General features: G+C 47.2%; 1 protein-coding gene across 3 annotated transcripts in view; it reads right to left on the bottom strand.

Annotated features, from left to right (window-relative positions):
• Positions 1-19,006, bottom strand: part of LOC122386395 (early nodulin-like protein 2) — a 125,064-nt gene that overhangs the window by 19,798 nt on the left and 86,260 nt on the right. The window contains exon 8 of one of the 3 annotated variants that reach the window (XM_043375564.1): positions 16,431-17,348. The exons of the other annotated variants lie outside the window; for them this stretch is intronic. The gene's annotated coding sequence lies outside the window, so the exon portion shown is untranslated. Of the gene's footprint in view, positions 1-16,430; positions 17,349-19,006 lie in introns of those variants that run through there. 3 annotated transcript variants of the gene reach the window in all.

Here is a 19,006-nt window from a genome sequence, read left to right as displayed (position 1 = left end):
GACGGCGCCGGTAACATCGGCTCGAACCGTCCCGGCCCCGGGGAGATCTGTAGGCTACCTCCCCGTCTAGGGAGTGCTATAGATTACCTCTCCAGAGCTGAGGTCCGCACGGGCCGCACCCCCGCCCGCGCCGCCCCGTGATACACCTGCCACGGGGCGGCGCCCCTGTCACCGGCCAGGCCTGCGACGCGCCGGCTCGCTTGAGCGGCGCGCCGCAGGCCTGGCCCGCCAACCGGCCCTGCAACAGTGCAAGGGCCGGTCGACGGGTTATCCCGGAATCATAGACAAAGACCTGCATACATAACACGTAGTTTTTTTTTTTTGCATAACACACAATGTGATAGTAACACAACAACACAACCTCTCATCGTCAAATCGCAGTGCACTTTCACCTCTTATCAATGCTCACGCAACGGCACCCAATATGTAATGAGGAGTACCACCTGGGAGTTTTGGGGTGTTGTTTTGGTGAGCTCCCCCTGGGGGTGTCATGCGGAGTCAGGATTTTTCTCAGTGTTTACCGTTGCGTTTCATGCCCAGCGACATCAGAAACGCTCCATATCGGAAAAGAACAAAAGTTTATGACGTCACTGTGATGTCATCATAGGTGTTACAACCACCGAGCTTTCCTCAAATATGTCTAGGTATTTATTTGAAGCTATGCCAAGTTTCAGCTTCGTAATTCGGTTTCGGAGATATAACATCAAACGTAAAGGGGGTCAACTTTATGTACCCCCTCCCAGTAGCTGGTTGGTTAAGCATTACTGGTGTTAGTTTAACCCTCGCATGTGTGCGGCGTTTGCCAGCTTCTAATGTGTAGGGGGGTCGGTTGGACCCCCCCCCTTGCCGTTTGGCCCCTGATCGAGCTAGAGCTTCGCGGAAAAAACGAGCGTGTTGCCCGTGACGAGAGGAAGCCGATGATACCCAATTTTAAGGTCCTAGGTCATTGGTTGACCTTCCAGGTCAGGTCAATGACCCAAAGTCGGGAAAATCGGGACCTGTTAGAAAGTCGTTAGAAGAAAGTTAGAAAGTTAGAAAGAAAGAAAGTTAGAAAGTGTGGCTGCTAAGGGGTTTTTCGGGGTGCTGATCACGAATATCGTGTTAGTTTTGATCACAGATGATGTCTTTAAGCATTTAGACCAGGTCGGGTCAGGTCAGGTCAGGTCAACCAGTAGGCGTCGTGACGGGTATTCGTAGTACGTGTCAACCGCCTCTGACAGCTTCGTAACATGTTACGAAGGCACCAAAACTACTTCGTAAATGTTCAAATGGTTGCTAAATTCGAATTCAGCTCCAAAAACTAGCCTAGAAACATGTACAGCTCAAAAAAGTGATCCGAGGTCACCCGAGGTCACCAAAGGTCAATGACCTGACCTGACCTTCAGGTGACCTTGACACCCACCCTAATGCATGGAAGCAACATCAAATCACATGTTTGAACGTTTGAAACCACGAAAAGCTTGCAAACGCGCGGCTAATGCGAGCCGACATACGCAAAATCGCGATTCCGGCCAAACATGGTCTCGGAAAAGAGGTCACAGGTCAAAGGTCATTTGGGTCAGGGTCATAAAATTGTCAGGGTAGGTGTAAAATTGATCAATGTGAGGGTACTGAAAGTTTCGTCGCGATCGGCCGCTTTTTACGCGAGTTATTCGCGAAAAACCATGGGGGGGTCCATCCAACCCCCCCCTACACATGCGAGGGTTAATAACAAAATAGCTATTACCGATAAACAACCAATAAATATATACTTAGTTTTTGAAAGTATTGACAAGCGTGAAGTACTTTGATGTCCTGACAACACTGGATCCCGACCCGCTATGTTCTAGGAATGTGTATTCACTCCGCTCATGCGCCCCCATCCTTCCATCGCTGGGCGTCAACTCACCAACGCGCATGCGCAGGGAGTGGATGAGTGGGGGAGAGGGGGATAGCCTCGGGCACGTTCTCCCACCGACAGTTTATGTAGAGTCAGAGTCAGAACGGGACGGTGTCGGCTTTGGAACAATTGCGGTGTGGTTAGAACAGAGCCGGACCGATCCACAGTGAGTAGGTATGATTTACAGCTGAAGTAATGACACCTTTTTAGAGTTGGTAATATTACAATTGTGTCCTTTGGATTAGTGTACTTTATTCTTTTTATGAGAAAGATCGAACAGTAATGTGCTAGAAGTAAAGTGCAACTGACTGTATGACAGCCGAGTCGATGAACATAAACCCTCGCCGGCACAGGCCATTTTGAGTCCTTCGACGGCACAAGGGGGGGGGGGGGGGTTGGTACGACCCCCCTCGCGTTTGGCCCCTGATCGAGCTAGAGCTTCGCGGAAAAAATGAGCGTGTTGCCCGTCACGAGACGAAGCCGATGATACCCAATTTTAAGGTCCTAGGTCATCGGGTGACCTTCCAGGCCAGGTCAATGACCCGAAAACCGGGAAAATCGGGACCTGTTAGAAAGTCGTAAAGTGTGGCTGATATGTGGTTTTCCGGGGTGCTGATCACGAATATCGTGTTAGTTTTGATCAGAGATGATGTCTTTAAGCATTTAGACCAGGTCGGGTCAGGTCAGGTCAGGTCAGGTCAGGTCAGGTCAGGTCAACCGGAAGGGGTTGTGACGGGTATTCGTAATACGTGTCAACCGCCTCGGACAGCTTCGTAACATGTTACGAAGGCACAAAAACTACTTCGTAAATGTTCAAATGGTTGCTAAATTCGAATTCAGCTCCAAAAACTAGCCTAGAAACATGTAAAACTCGAAAAAGTGAACCGAGGTCACCCGAGGTCACCAAAGGTCAATGACCTGACCTGACCTTCAGGTGACCTTGACACCCACCCTCATGCATGGGAGTAACATCAAATCACATGTTTGAACGTTTGAAACCACGAAAAGCTTGCAAACGCGCGGCTAATGCGATCCGACATGCGCCGAACCGCGATTTCGGCCAAACATGGTCACAGAAAAGAGGTCACAGGTCAAAGGTCATTGGGGTCAGGGTCATGAAATTTTCAGGGTAGGTGTAAAATTGATCAATGCGAGGGTACTGAAAGTTTCGTTGCGATCGGCCGCTTTTTACGCGAGTTATTCGCGAAAAACCTTAGGGGGGGGGTGTTGCATCAACCCCCCCCCCTATGCCGGCGAGGGTAAAGGTTGGTTACTGTGGTTTTAAGTTAAAGGGAAAAGCCTTACGGGCAAAGTACTGTGCCGACACCAAAATCTATTATTTGACTCAATTTCATTGAGCTTCAATTAGGTGCAACTGATGACATCACGGGTCAGGTCAGATTTCTCATTCTTCACCGTTTACAGGCCTTCTACCGAATGAGTTATTACATCAAGTAAAAGACATTTCATCGAAAATCATCAATAGGGCGTTGGCTGCCTAATGCGTATGTTGCTGAATTAGATCACTGATACCAGATCAGGTCACGGAGGTCAGGTCACTAAGGTTCACAATAAGAATCTAACTATTCTAGGGTACCCGTGATGTATGTTTTATGATTAATTTTACATCTTGAATTCAATGGTGTAGGTTAGGCGACCATTGGGACCAGCATGGGTTAGGTCAGTATGGGTTAGTGCTAGGCCGGTCTGGGTTCTACATGGAGTTGAATTTTTTAAGACGGAGTAGGAGTCGGAGTCCGAGTAAGCAAAATTCCATCGATTCCTCAGCTTTTCTAATACCATCCACTAAGACTGATAACAGCGGATGGTGTTCACTTAACATTAACCCGCGCGGGGCTGGGGTCTCCAGCCGAACGGGCGGGGCTGGGGGGGGGGGGGGTAAATTTAACCCCCCCCCCTGTTATCTCCCGAACTAATGGTCCGATTTGGAAAATTCAAACGCCAATCGAAAGCTCTCATCACGAACAACTAAAAACATGTACTTAACCCTCGCCCCGTTGGAGGGGGCATTTTGGCCCACTTGGCCCCCCTGTGGTTTTTCCTGAATAGCAAGAAAACGGCGGCGCGCAGCGCCGCCAAATTTTCAGTACCTTCCCAAGCATCAATTTGACACCTTCACACCAAATTTCGTCTTAGGTCACCTTAGGTCAGGAGTTATTGAGGTCAAACTGAGGTCATGTTCGAGCAAAAATGAGCAAAAAACATGCAATCTTGAAACGCTCACCAAATCTACAATTATCAAGTAATTTCAAAGTTCTTTATATGGTCTAGTAGACAAAAAGCGGCGCTACAAAACTGCTGTCTCGGATTTTCAAAATGTTTGGTTTTTGACCAAAAAAAAATCAAAAAATTGATTTTTTTTTAGAAAAACTTTAAAAAAATCAAAAATTTTTCCGAATTTCGAAACAACCGGAACATATGTGATGGTCCCAGCGCTCTTCTATATACATACCAAATTTCAGATCGATATCTCGTTTTTTGGCCAAGTTATAGCGAAAAAACTGTTCAAAAATGATGACGTCAAATATTTGAACTCAATTTTTAGCAATTCTAGACCACGTACGGCAAAACAAAGACCACCATTTAACTCCCCGTGACGAGTTGCATCGATTCGATACCCATTTTATGCAAAAATATCAACTTTGAAATTTGACCTAATTTGACCTGACCTTGACCTGACCTTGACCTGACCTTGACCTGACCTTGACCAAAACGTGATCTAAGCTGGCCCCAAAGGCTGCCTGACCCATATAATCGCATTTGTCATGTAAAATGGACCATAAAACATGTATCACACGACACTTTCATATTGTGACCCCCCCGTGACCTGACCTCTGTGACCTGACCTGGTATCAGTGACCTCAAATAGCAAAATATGTGTTTGAAGAACATTTCCCCATCGATGATTTTCAATGAAATGCATTTTACTCGATTTTACAACGCATTTCTTGAAGTGCCTGTAAACGGTGAAAATTGGACCTTTGACCTGACCTGTGACGTCATCGGTTTGACCTAGGTCAATAAAATTGGGTCACAAGGTAGTTCCCCGTTGGGGCTATCCAACGCCGTTTACCGCTTGTCGCTATGTTGCGTGGTTCTCGAGATCTTAGGGGGGGGGGGCAAAATGCCCCCCCAACCGGGCGCGTTGCTCGGCAGAGCCCAACGGGGCGCGGGTTAATTTAAAGTTTGAGGTCAAGGTCAAGGTCAGGTCAAGGGTACAAATTGCAAGTTTCTACAGTATCGGCCTTGCACCGTAGTTGCCGAAGAATGGAGTCATGGACTGAGACTGATCGCCCAAAACGTGTTCTTAGGCTACCAAGACAATATTCGTTGCATACAATATCATTCAGAGGTCAAGGTCAAGGTCAGGTCAGTTCAGGTCAGGTCACCAAAAAACAAAATATAGAAAAGGGCATGTGTGACACATGTTTTATGGGTCATTTTACTCATAGAATTCAATAGACACACTCAATAAGTGATATAGACCACTCTCGATGAATTTCAGGTCGAGGTCAGGTCAAGGTCAGGTCAAGTGAGGTCAAATTTTGAAGTTGGTTGTTAACCCTCGCCGGCCGAGGGGGGGGGGGGGGCGGGTGCCGCCCCCCCATAGGGTTTTTTCGCGATAGCTCCGAACACGCTGGCGATAGAAAGCTGAAACTTGGCATACCTGACCTTTGATCCAAGCCGCATCTTTTGACACCAACCGCATTTTTGGGTCAGGTCAGGTCACTGACCTATGACGTCATAAGTGAACCTCTGCACGGTCTTCAGATGTCGCAACTTCGCAACGCCCTCACTGCCAGAGGAGATGTCACAGGGAAATGAAACTTGCAGGATCTAGTATCCATTATGAGTCTCACAACTTGTATATCTCGGATTTTTCCTAAAGGTCATATGAGGTCAGGTCATTTTCGTGACCTCACCATTATAAGTCAATGGGAAAAATGAAAACTGCTATTCTGGCGCCGGGAACGATCTCCAACTATCTCAAGCACACAGAATCGTGATTTGATGCACTCCTTGCAAGGTTAGATGCGTCACTTTTGCAATGTTGACCTTGCGTGACGTCATTTATGACGTCATCAAGGTCATATTAGTTTTTCGTCAATAACTCCCGATCAAATTGAGCTAGCGAGTCGAGAAAGCCACCAATCGACTCAGGAAGACCTGCCGAATCGAATGATATGCGACATGACCTCTTTCGACCAACTTCGTGACCTGGGGGTGCTGACCTGACCTTGACCTGAGGTCAACACCCCAAGTTGACCTGACCCGAACAAAAAGTACATCATTCGACGCGCCTGAGCGAGGCGAACACGATGCTGCCAAAATCGCGGCTCTGCGGCCGTTTTTTGCGAAGTTATTCACCAAAAACTGAACCGTACCCTGGGGCACTTGACCTGACCTCAGAGGTCACCGGTTGACCTAGGACCTTAAAATCGGTTACCAATCTCTGCGTCTTGTAACGGCGCACACGCTCGTTTTTTCCGCGACGCGCTAGCTCCACCAGGGGCGAAACGGCGAGGGGGGGGGGGTCGTACCCGCCCCCCCTCGGCCGGCGCGTATGTAGAAAACCAATAGGTCCGGCGAGGGTTAAGGCCTAAAAAGGTGTCTATCTGATGCAGTTTTTTCACGGCGAATCGAATGGTGCTATTTTTGTTTCCGTACGAGGTCTAGAACTTCCAAAAAATCATTTTTCAAAATTTTTGTGTGTCGTGACGTCATAAAATTTTGAATAGCTCCCACATTTTTTAACCGATTCTTCTAAAAATTGGTATGTAGGTGCACATAGACCACTTCTCTGACATATATTCCGTTTTTTTTTCGAAAGACTCAAAATTTTGGATTTTATAATCGTTTTCCCAAAAAAGTCAGTTTTTTGAAAAAATTTGGGCCAAAATCCAAAAAGTTCAAAAAACCGAGATACTCATTTGATAGACAAACTAGAATTACGTATAACCTTTTTTGTTACGTCTTGATTCCTTTAAAAATGAAGATGTTAGTGGCGTTTGAAATTTTGCTGTTTTTGAGGCGAAAATGGCGAACATGACGTCACTAAAACGACAATTTCTCAAAAAAAGTTTTGACGGATTTCGCTCAAATTTTCAGGGAACGTGGCAAATTGATGTAAGAAAAGGTACTGAAAGTTTGGCGGCGCTGCGCGCCGCTGTTTTTGAGATATTGCAAAAATTTGCGAGGGGGGGTAAAATTTACCCCCCCAGCCCCGCGCGGGTTAAAACTACTAGACTCAAACTGGGAACTTGAACGCACAAAGCCGGAAACATTCTTCAAATCTGGAAGCATGCTGCACTAAACCGGAAGTATTTCTAGCAAAACCAGAAGCAGGCCGCAGGTGTGGTGTTTCATTCCCATAGGTGTAGGAACAGGGGGGGGTAGACTGGTGGCCCCCAACTTTTCATAGTGGGGGGGGGGGCAGTAATGTTAACTGCCCCCCCCCCCCACACTTTTTGCCGAACTTTTTAATGTATTTGTAGGCATCACCCCGAAGAACAAACTTGACGGTTCTCTGGCCCGCCCTTCCATGAAGATTTCCATTTGTGCTTCATCGTTATTAAGTGCAATTTTCCTCCACCCAATGAAAGGTAACTTTGTCAGAAGCAATAAGTGGCAGCTTAGGGGCAGCGCGCGCTGCAAAGAGAGACAATACTGGCGCAGCAGAATGCGTAAACGGCGTAAACTAACAATTTATGTTAGGCGGCCTTGCATTAGTTTAGTTGATCGGTTACTGGCATAGGCGTAGGAACAGGGGCAGGGGGCAATGGTCCCCCACTTTCGAAAGGGAGTCAGCAATGTTAACTGCCCCCCACCCCACACACCTTTTGCTGGCTTTTCACTTCTCACGTTTCACGCTCGCTCGTAATAAAAAATGTTTTTGGATGCTTCAGACTTCTGGAATTCGCATGGGTGCCAACCAGTGGCGGATCCAAGGTGGGGTCACATGGGTCATGCCCCCTTGGGGCCCGGGGGCACCACAGACCTACCAGGGGCACCACCGACCTATCAGGGGCACGGCACCACAGACCTGACAGGGGCACCATCGGCCTGTCAGGAGCACCATTGGCCTAGCAAGAGCACCACTGGTCTGCCAGGGGCACCACAGACCTGTCAGGGGCACCACAGGTCTTCCAGGGGCACCAAAGGCCCTTCCAGGGGCACCACCGGCCTCGCAGGCGCACCATCGGCCTCGCAGGGGCAATTTGGCCTGTCAAGGGCACCACGGACCTGTCAGGGGCACCTCAGGCCTGTCAGGGCCCAGGGGCACCTTAGTCCTTTCAGGAGCACCACAGGCCTGTCAGGGGCACCACAGGTCTGTCAGGGACGCCACAGACCTGCCAGGGGCACCACAGGCTTGCCAGGGGCACCCACTGACCTCGCAGGGGCACCTTGGGACTGTCAGGGGCATCACGTGCCTGTCGGGGACACTTCAGGCTTGTCAGGAGCACCACAGTCCTGTCAGGGCCCAGGGGCACCAGCGGCCTAGCAGGGGCACCACGGCCTCGCAGGGGCACCACCGGCCTCGCAGGGGTACCACCGGCCTCGCAGAGGCACCATGGGCCTGTCGCTGGCACTTCAGGCTCGTAAGGAGCACCACAGTCCTTCCAGGGGCACCACAAACCTGCCAGGGGCACCTGCGGCCTAACAGGGGCACCACAGGCTCGCCAGGGGCACAACAGGCCTGCCAGGGCAAAAAAAAAAGTAAAAAAATGAAAATAGGGCACCACCAAAGTTAAGTGGCCGAAATCAGTTGAGGTTTTAATTTTGGTTTTAGTTAGGGGCACTATGTACTTCGATTCATGACCCTCCCCTTGGAGTTTTCCTGGATCCGCTCCTGGTGCCAACGCGGCTGCGGAGGCCAGGGGGACGCGTCCATGAGATTTAATTTCTGGACGGGAGTCTCCCCGAGATTTTGGTCGATTTTTTTTTTGTCACGTTTTTTTAACAAATTTGAGCATGCTTGCGAGAATAAAGTGGCCGAAATCCGAGGAGAAAATGGATTTTGGGGGTAAGTGAGGTTTTGTGCCTCTGGGAACCTGCCCCCCCCCCACACTTTCGAAAACGTTCCTACACCTAAAGGAACGTTCTTGGCTTCATTTAGTACGGGCTATGCACGGATTATATGACGCAACTTTGCATATGGTTTAGTGTTCTTGCAAGTTGGAACATCAGGCATTTTGTTTCAGCGATTTCAGCCGTTTGACGATTTTGTAACGAGAACTGGTACAGCGAACATTGATCTACAGTACAACAGTACAGTACAACATTGATGTACTGTTCCCTTCATTGAGCTAACGTCCCCTTCTGGATTCCAAGTCGTTAGTTGAACACACATAATTCATTTCCAAGTAAAATAAAACGACCAGCTCTGGTACTTTTTACTAACGATCTCCTACATGCCGGCACTAAGTCTAAAAACAACTGTAAACAAAAGATCGTTTCTAGCATATAAGGTTCTTATAGCGTTTCGCCATCGTCAAAAACGGCATTTTTTTTTTTTTTGTTTTAACCCGCGCCGGGCCGGTGCTCTCAGATTCCGCGCCGGGCCGGGGGGGTGTCTGAACACCCCCCTTCTAACTCGGCTCCTGGGCCACATAGCGACACGCGGTAAGCGGCAATTGAAAGAACGTCCAAAGTAAGGACGAAAACACTTCGGTCATTTTTTGGGGTCAGGTCAGAGGTTAGGTCACCAGAGGTCACCAAAGGTAAAATGTTGACTATTTCAACATTTTAGCGACTGCCGACGGCTATCTCGGGAACCGATAGAGCTACAGCGCCGCGGAAAAACGCATTTGATAGGCCTTTTACAGACCTTTCTGAATATTGCTCTCAGATTTGACCTCAGGTCAACGGTTTAAAATCCAGAGGGCAAAAACTCCAAAAATAGCCGTTTTTACGAAAAGCGTTTTTTTCGGCAATAACTTTTGACTCAAAGGAGCCATGACATTACTCTTGCCAGAATCGTGTTCCTCTCGTCGAGACGCGTCAAATGAATTATCCCTCGCCGGCCGAGGGGGGGGGGGGCGGGTGCCGCCCCCCCCCATAGGGTTTTTTCGCGATAGCTCCGAACACGCTGGCGATAGAGAGCTGAAACTTGGCATACCTGACCTTTGATCCAAGCCGCATCTTTTGACACCAACCGCATTTTTGGGTCAGGTCAGGTCACTGACCTATGACGTCATAAGTGAACCTCTGCACGGTCTTCAGATGTCGCAACTTCGCAACGCCCTCACTGCCAGAGGAGATGTCACAGGGAAATGAAACTTGCAGGATCTAGTATCCATTATGAATCTCACAACTTGTATATCTCGGATTTTTCCTAAAGGTCATATGAGGTCAGGTCATTTTCGTGACCTCACCATTATAAGTCAATGGGGAAAAATTCAAACTGCTATTCTGGCGCCGGGAACGATCTCCAACTATCTCAAGCACACAGAATCATGATTTGATGCACTCCTTGCAAGGTTAGATGTGTCACTTTTGCAATGTTGACCTTGCGTGACGTCATTTATGACGTCATCAAGGTCATATTAGTTTTTCGTCAATAACTCTTGATCAAATTGAGCTAGCGAGTCGGGAAAGCCACCAATGGACTCAGGAAGACCTGCCGAATCGAATGATATGCGACATGACCCCTTTCGACCAATTTCGTGACCTTAGGGTGCTGACCTGACCTTGACCTGAGGTCAACACCCCAAGTTGACCTGACCCGAACAAAAAGTATATCATTCGACGCGCCTGAGCGAGGCGAACACGATGCTGCCAAAATCGCGGCTCTGCGGCCATTTTTTGCGAAGTTATTCACCAAAAACTAAACCGTACATTGGGGCACTTGACCTGACCTCAGAGGTCACCGGTTGACCTAAGACCTTAAAATCGGGTACCAATCTCTGCGTCTCGTAACGGCGCACACGCTCGTTTTTTCCGCGACGCGCTAGCTCCACCAGGGGCGAAACGGCGAGGGGGGGGTCGTACCCGCCCCCCCCCCCCCCCTCGGCCGGCGCGTATGTAGAAAACCAATAGGTCCGGCGAGGGTTATACTTTGACCTTGAAAGGTCAACTTGAAAATTTGACCTCAGGTCAAGGTCATGACCTGACCGGAAAAGGTCATGTTGCATATCAGTCGATCCGCAACGTCGAGCCAAACACATCTAAGGCGTTTTCAGCGCTCTAGCACGCCTCTACCAGAAGTTATTAGCGAAAAACTGTTAGATTCTGTTCGTGACCTGAGATGACCTCGGGGACATAACGAGGGATCTCAGTTGCCATTTTCCGGTTCAGTGTGTCAATTTTACCTACATCTCGATGTTTGAGAGTGTCTAGAATAGCGTTCGTGCAAAACAGACGCTTTTCAATTTTCTCCCATTGACATACGTAGTAGGGGAGAGCGGGGCCAGTTGAAACACGGGGTCAGATGAAACATGGCTTTATTTTCAACAGTATGCAACATATGGCGTTGCCGACACCACTGCGCATCCGCGCTCGACCACTTCCTTTGTCAACGGCGTTTGGGCGGCAAACGGACGCTAATTTTGATTTGACACTTGTTTTTGTGTTTTTGAGGGGCGTTTGGGAGAAATCGTTCTTATGAATATTTTGTGATATATCATATACCTTTGTTTGCTGAAAGAAGAACTCCTGGCTCCGGAATAACACCTTATTTGGCCCTTCATTCAGCATGATGCCGTCCCTCCAGCTCGTTTGACATGTGCTTTACGGCGCGTGCGAGATGGCGGGAGCGGATGGGGTCAATTGAAACGCTTCTCTGAGGGTCAGTTGAAACAGGGCCACAGGCCGTTTCAATGGACCCCGGCGACCTTTGCAATGGTTATTGTTCAGGGGCTGTAAACATTAAAGGGAATAGTCCACCTTTGAAATGAGCTTTTAAACTGAAATAGTAGTTTAATAGAGCTCAATTTTTGACCCCTTTTTTCTCCAGCCTTTTGCTTGAAAGCACACTATAGCCTGAGATATTTCTCATTTTTCTCATCCGCCCATTTTACCATAGTCTATGTACTTTATCTCACCTATTATGAGGAACTTTGCACTTTTAGCTTTCCAACGACCTATTGAATGTAGCATTTGGAAAAGTAAACCGGACAAAATATATCCTTAAGAAAGTGGCCTTAAAGAGGAAAACATCCCATTGTTAAGGATAGGTGCAGACCCCATGGGCTGGTTCAATTGTCCCTCGCATCGGGGTCATTTGAAACGGGCGTAGAGCTGTTTTATAAGCATGCGTTTGGCAGCAAAATATGTTTGAAACATAACCCGCGCCCCGTTGGGCTCTGCCGAGCAACACGCCCCGTTGGGGGGGGGGGGCATTTTGGCCCCTCCCCCCCTAAGATCTCGAGAACCACGCAACCTAGCGACAAGCGGCAAACGGTGTTGGATAGCCCTATCAGGGAACTACCTTGTGACCCAATTTTATTGACCTAGGTCAAACCGATGACGTCACAGGTCAGGTCAAAGGTCCAATTTTCACCGTTTACAGGCATTTCAAGAAATGCGTTGTAAAATCGAGTAAAATGCATTTCATTGAAAACTATCGATGGGGAAATGTTCTTCAAACACATATTTTGCTATTTGAGGTCACTGATACCAGGTCAGGTCACAGAGGTCAGGTCACTGGGGGGTCACAATATGAAAGTGTCGTGTGATACATGTTTTATGGCCCATTTTACATGACAAATGCGATTATGTGGGTCAGGCAGTCTTTGGGGCCAGCTTAGGTCACGTTTTGGTCAAGGTCAGGTCAAGGTCAGGTCAAGGTCAGGTCAAATTAGGTCAAATTTCAAAATTGATATTTTGCATAAAATGGGTATTGAATCGATGCAGCTCGTCACGGGGAGTTCAATGGTGGTCTTTGTTTTGCCGTACGAGGTCTAAAATCGCTAAAAATTGAGTTCAAAAATTTGACGTCATCGTTTTTGAACAGTTTTTTCGCTATAACTTGGCCAAAAATCGAGATATCGATCTGAAATTTGGTATGTATATAGAAGAGCGCAGGGACTATCACATATATTCCGTTTTTTCGAAATTCGGAAAAATTTTGGTTTTTTTTAGTTTTTTCTAAAAAAATCATTATTTTGAAATTCTTTGGGTCAAAAACCCAAAATTTTGAAAATCCCAGATAGCAGTTATGTAGCGCCGCTTTTTGTCTACTAGACCATATAATGAACTTTGAAATTGCTTGATAACTGTAGATTTGGTGAGCGTTTCAAGATTGCATGTTTTTTGCTCATTTTTGCTCGAACATGACCTCAGTTTGACCTCAATAACTCCTGACCTAAGGTGACCTAAGACTTGAAATTTGGTGTGAAGGTGTCAAATTGATACCCGGGAAGGTACTGAAAATTTGGTGGCGCTGTGCGCCGCCGTTTTCTTGCTATTCAAGAAAAACCACAGGGGGGGGGGGCCAAAATGGCCCCCCCCCCAACGGGGCGAGGGATAATTTTACATATCTAAAAATAAAGCCAAAAGAGCATATTTTTTCATGGCATTGTGCATTTTTCGATATGACAACTCACGACAACTAGATCTCGCTGTGCATGTCAATATATAAAAAGTGGTTCAACTGGCCCCGCTCTCCCCTACCTACCTAAAATGGAGAGGCCGCAAAATTGACCTGACGTTAGGTCAGCGATATCAAAATTCCGAGATAAACATTTCATAGATGATGTTGCTCTTATCAATCGCTGAAAGTTTCAAGATAATCGATCAATCGGTGTAGCTATGACGAGCATTCTTATTTTTCTGAGGTGAGGTCACTTGGCGTGACCTCGTGACCTGACCTAAGGCGACCTGGGTCTGAAATTTTTACAAAATGTGTGGAAAAAAAATGCACAAACAGGTGCGACGAAAACGGCGGCGCTCCGCGCCGACGTTTTTTTTTTAGATATCTGCGAAAAACCGCAGGGGGTTGCTCAAACACCCCCCCCCGCCCGGCGCGGGTTAATTACTGTCCTTGTCCTGTTACAGATAAACAGCGTGCCACAACAGAGCCTTCAAAGTATACCTCTCAGTCTTTCATCGAACGAGATTGTATCCAAAGCATTCAAGGTTGTACATCAAGACACAAATCAGACTAGAATCAATCTCAACAACGCACTTTCACCATCGAACTATCAATATAGTTACTCAGAAACCATCTCATCTTGCTCCTACTGCATCCAAACAGGGGCGCGGGAACTATTTTCAGACTAGGAGGGCACACCATAATAGAGATCAACCTAGGGTACCCCCAAATCTGGTTTTCTCACCGGTTCCAGGCCACTTATTTCTGATCCCTTTGCTTTTTCAAAAAAAAAAAGAATTCATTTGCAAAAAAGTGCGGTATTCCGTCTCGAAGTTGTGGGGGAACCGCCCCCACGGCCCCAGAGTTGGGGGGGGGGCAAGCTGCCCCCACTGCCCCCCCCCCCCCGGCTCCCGCGCTCATGCATCCAAATGACGGGAACAGATCTTATCACGCGCTTGGCATTGAAACTCGCTGAAACCAAGCTCAAACCAAGTCAGTCTCGTGCCGGAGTTTTGCTGGATCGACAATTTTGAAAGTGCAGCGCCCAGCTGATTAAAAGTGGCGTGGCTGCTCTTTTGCTGTGCTGAAGATTCTCCATTAGGACGGAGTGTGATCAATGATCCTAGTGACTGAACAACGTGTGACAGTTTTAGGAATATTCTCAGAGGTGGTGTTTGGAGAAGTTTACCACCTGACGTTGTCATGCGATGGTGGGAGTGATTTGCTGAAGATGTTGGCCTAAAGACGCTGGCTGCTGAACAACGAATCACCCAGACGGATTACGACCTCTTTGTGACCGGAGTGACTAAACCCAAATCCACTAGACAAACGCACCAACAGCCGGCCATCCGACCTCACGAACCACCAATGTCCTCCGGTCCCCAGACGCCACCTCCCTCCCCGCGTACGACGACTACGACATCGCCACCTTCTCCACCTTTCCCAACCTCACCCCCTCCAACATCACACTACTCGCTCCTGAACGTGCCGCTCTTCACACCGTCATCTGCATGACGGTGCTCCACGGCGTCATCTTCTTCGTCAGCGTCTTGGGCAACACCATCACCTGGATCACGATCTTACACAACGGGTCCATACAGACGACCACCAACTACTACCTCTTCAACCTGGCCATCTCCGACCTCCTGCTGCTCGTCACGGGACTGCCGTTCGAGCTGTACTCCTTCTGGAGGCCTCACGGTCAACATGTCTTCGGAGAGGCCTTCTGCGTCTGTGTGCTGAGACCTCCACCAACGCCTCCTTCTATTTCTGACCATCGTCTCCTTCACCGTGGAGAGATACCTCGCCATCTGTCATCCCCTTCTTCAACATACCTTCTCAGGACTAGGGTGGTAGCGTAGTGTACTGGTCACTGGTTAGGGTCCCCGCATCATGTTCCATAGGTCTTGAGTTCGAATCTCTGGGGATTCCGAACTGAAGCGACACCGCTCGTGTGGGCGGTGTCGCTTCTATATGCCCTATTCCCGGCTCTTCAGTTCGAAATCATGTTTCAACGAGATGAAGATGGAAGGATCATCCCCAGTCAAGGCCGCTGCACGGTGGTGCGTGAGGTGTTTCCTCACGTGTTTGAAGCATCTTCGGTGCTGTTTTTCTTCTTGCCGATGTTGATAATCTCTACCTTGATCACTACGTTTCCATGACACGTCTAAATCGAATTAGCGAAATTTCACGTGCATTTTTCGCGGAAACTATTTACCTTATGCCAAAAATGAGCGTATTTATGGTTTTAGCTAGCACCTTATCCTATATTTACATGTTTACATTATGCCTAAATGCTATGATGAAGCAAATCCATTTTTCAAAATCGGCTTAACTTGTGCCATGGAAACGTAGCCAATCACACTATTGTATATCCAGATCGGGTTTAGTGAGGCACCGGTTCGTCACGTGACTCAAAAACAAAACCAGCTGATAGAGGGCCGGAATCAGGACACAAGCACGACAAATATAAGGTGTTCTGGTATTCGAGATGTCTGCAGAATATATGCGAAAATGTTTGAGAAAATGTACTTAACCACCTGCGAGTTTTGTGATGTCAGCACTTGCTCCGTTCTGTGTGTGCCAGCCCTGTTCAAAATTTGGTGCTACATAAATCTGTGACGAATTTGTCAAATTCAACGTCTCCTAAGTTCAGCTAAGCTAGAACAATGTGACATCAGAGACCGCACTAGCAAGTGTAGTGCCAGTGTCACGTGACCCTATGTGGTGATCACCGCCACGTAACAATCCCTCCGTAACCTCTATCGTACCGGTATAGCCGCTCCTACGTAACCACCCCTACGTAACCGCCGCCACAGCTCCGCTTATAATATGTAGCCGGGTGTAAATGTAAGTACCGACAGTTACCGCGTGTGTTTATCCTCCTGGTCTCTCGTAATCAGCTGATACACGGGACAATAACCCACCCGACCCTACATATACAAAGGGGATTATTATACTCCCACATGTACAAAGGGGATCATTATACTCCCGGTGTTATGTCACTGCCGTTACTGTATTACAGATATAAAGCAGGCACTTTTGGTGATCATACACACGAACATGGCATATAAACACGTAAACAAATACTCCAAGGACATTAGCTAGTTGTAACTGGCTACTAAGCTACCAATAACATCGATATCTGGAGTTGCATTAGGCAAACAGAGTCAAGAGAAAGAATGTAGGTATCCAAATCAGCGCAGCCGCGCGGCACAAGCAAAGTTCATCAATACCATTCGTCACCGATAATTCAGACACAATCCGATGCACAAACGTCTTGATCTCCGCACGTGTACAAAATATTACCTATAAAAGCTGCATAGCTGTGTTTATCGTTCAATATGTACATAGATGAACATCTAAACCTACATAAAATTTGTTCCAAACGCAGTGCATCAGTTCGCTGACGAACTTCTACAAAGCAGCTCGCACGTAGGACCTTACGATACATGCAATGTGCAATCTCCAGCAATGATATTTCACACAATTCATTCGAAAGAAAGTAAACACCGCACAGTGCGTCATCCGCTCTCGATAGAGTCCACAGATAAACCAATGTGTTGGGTTCAGTGGTATGGCGCACTGTGGAACCACACACACAAATTCCTGGTCCATATTTCACGCCTCACTTGTAATGTAATGTATCACGCCATTACATTCACATCTTGTCCTTCTACCTGTATATAAAGCATACACGAGATGTCCATGGACTTTTTCAAACAAGTATAATGTTATAAATCAGCGTAGTTTTGATCGGAATAATTGTGTTCGACCCCACCGTGTTCACCCGGTGCACGCTGGTGCTGAAGGAGCGCAGCTTCACCCGCTCCCAGTTGGGGATAAAGCCCGGCCGACTGTCGTCCCATTAGTCCGTCATATTCTCGGATCCTTCCAATCCAAGGGTAAACAAGTCTGCCGGTACCGGGTGGAGTATGACGTCATACGGGGACAAAATATGACATGACATGAAATATGATGTTTTTCGTACTCCAGCCGTATGGCTACCCATCTACGCTGGAGTACGAAAAACATCTCACGCTCTCAGTCCCAGCGGATAAAAAACAGCACCTAAGAATAGGTACCTTCTTTTGTCTCACATCACCTGGAAGGCCAAATTTGTGCTCAATGTGTTCTTTGGACATTTTATTTTAAATTCCATCCCTCAAATTCATTCACTTATGATCGGACTCCCAGCTAGGAAGTGATTTGTGAAGCAACTGCAAATGGGGCATTTTGCCCCAACCCCAGGGCAAAACGCCCCACGGCCTGAGGCAAGAAGCCCCATACACTAGATTAAAGATTGAACATGGTAGTTGGCTAAATCTTATATGAGAGGTCCGTTAGACCGCTGGAGGCACGGCACTGAAGGTAACACCTTCCATCCTATCAAGTGTTCAGCTATGACACCATTGTATGACCAGGTTTTTCACCTGCCTCATAAGGCCGAATAATAAATTATTGCAATGCAAATCAGATAACAATATACTTCCTTTGCCATACAGTTGCTGAGAAAAATACATATAAATGCATAGAAACTTGTTGTTCGCCAGCTACCGAACATTAGGAAGTGGGTAGTCCGAACAACACATGAGGTAAAACGCCCCATGGGGCTTTTTGCCCCGCGACCTACTGGGGCGTTTTACCCCATTACGTAGTTGGGTCAGCGAACAACGCCTTGCGCTCCAGCAAGACATATAATTTAACACGAACCAACCCGGCATCATAAGCGTTAGACAACAGTTGTTCAAAATACATAAAAGTTGTTAACCTGATGTGGACCACAAAAGAACGCGATGATGTATAATCAGACAACCAAACATTAAAATCACTCAACAAACACATTTAGGGGCTATATCTCCTTAGAGAATTATCACAATTTCTTTCCAGTCTGCCCATATAATGATCATATTTAACAGAAGAGAGGATCTTTCCCCAGAACCCTGCCAGTTCCGAGAAACATCAGTGAGGCGTTTTACCTCGGCGGGGCGACTTGCCCCGGTCTACCCTACGTGTGGACAAAAGTACGTCACGGACAAAAGTACGTATAGCAAATGCACGTAGGGTATTAAGTACGTACCCCACCCTTGGGTTAAGTTGATCAATGTGTAATACCTTTCTCATTCTTTATTTAATGAGCATTTGTTACAAGGCATAGCAAAATTTATCGATGAGTAAATGGGCGAAATGGACAAAGCTATATTATTTGGTATATGAATTTATCATAAGTTCCATGTTAGTATGCCAACAGAGCAGCAATAAAGAAAAAGTGGCTCAACTTACACTACTATACCCTACTTCTAGCATACGTACTTTATACACTACCTTCTTTGGCATACGAACCGTACGCACTTTTGGCATACGTACTTTTTACACTACGTATTTTTGCATACGAACATTTGCGTACGTACTTTTGGCATACGTACGTTATACACTACGTACTTTTGCATACGTACTTTTGCATATGTACTTTTGCGTACGAACATTTGCGTACGTACTTTTGGCATACGTACTTTATACACTACGTACTTTTGCATACGAACTTTTGCGTACGAACATTTGCGTACGTACTT

This window comes from Amphibalanus amphitrite, unplaced genomic scaffold, assembly GCF_019059575.1.
Source record: "Amphibalanus amphitrite isolate SeventyFive unplaced genomic scaffold, NRLGWU_Aamphi_draft 000249F_arrow, whole genome shotgun sequence".
Lineage (NCBI taxonomy): Eukaryota > Metazoa > Arthropoda > Thecostraca > Balanomorpha > Balanidae > Amphibalanus > Amphibalanus amphitrite.
The sequence above is the reverse complement of the archived record's forward strand: the minus strand, read 5'-3'. Positions and strand labels throughout refer to the sequence as shown.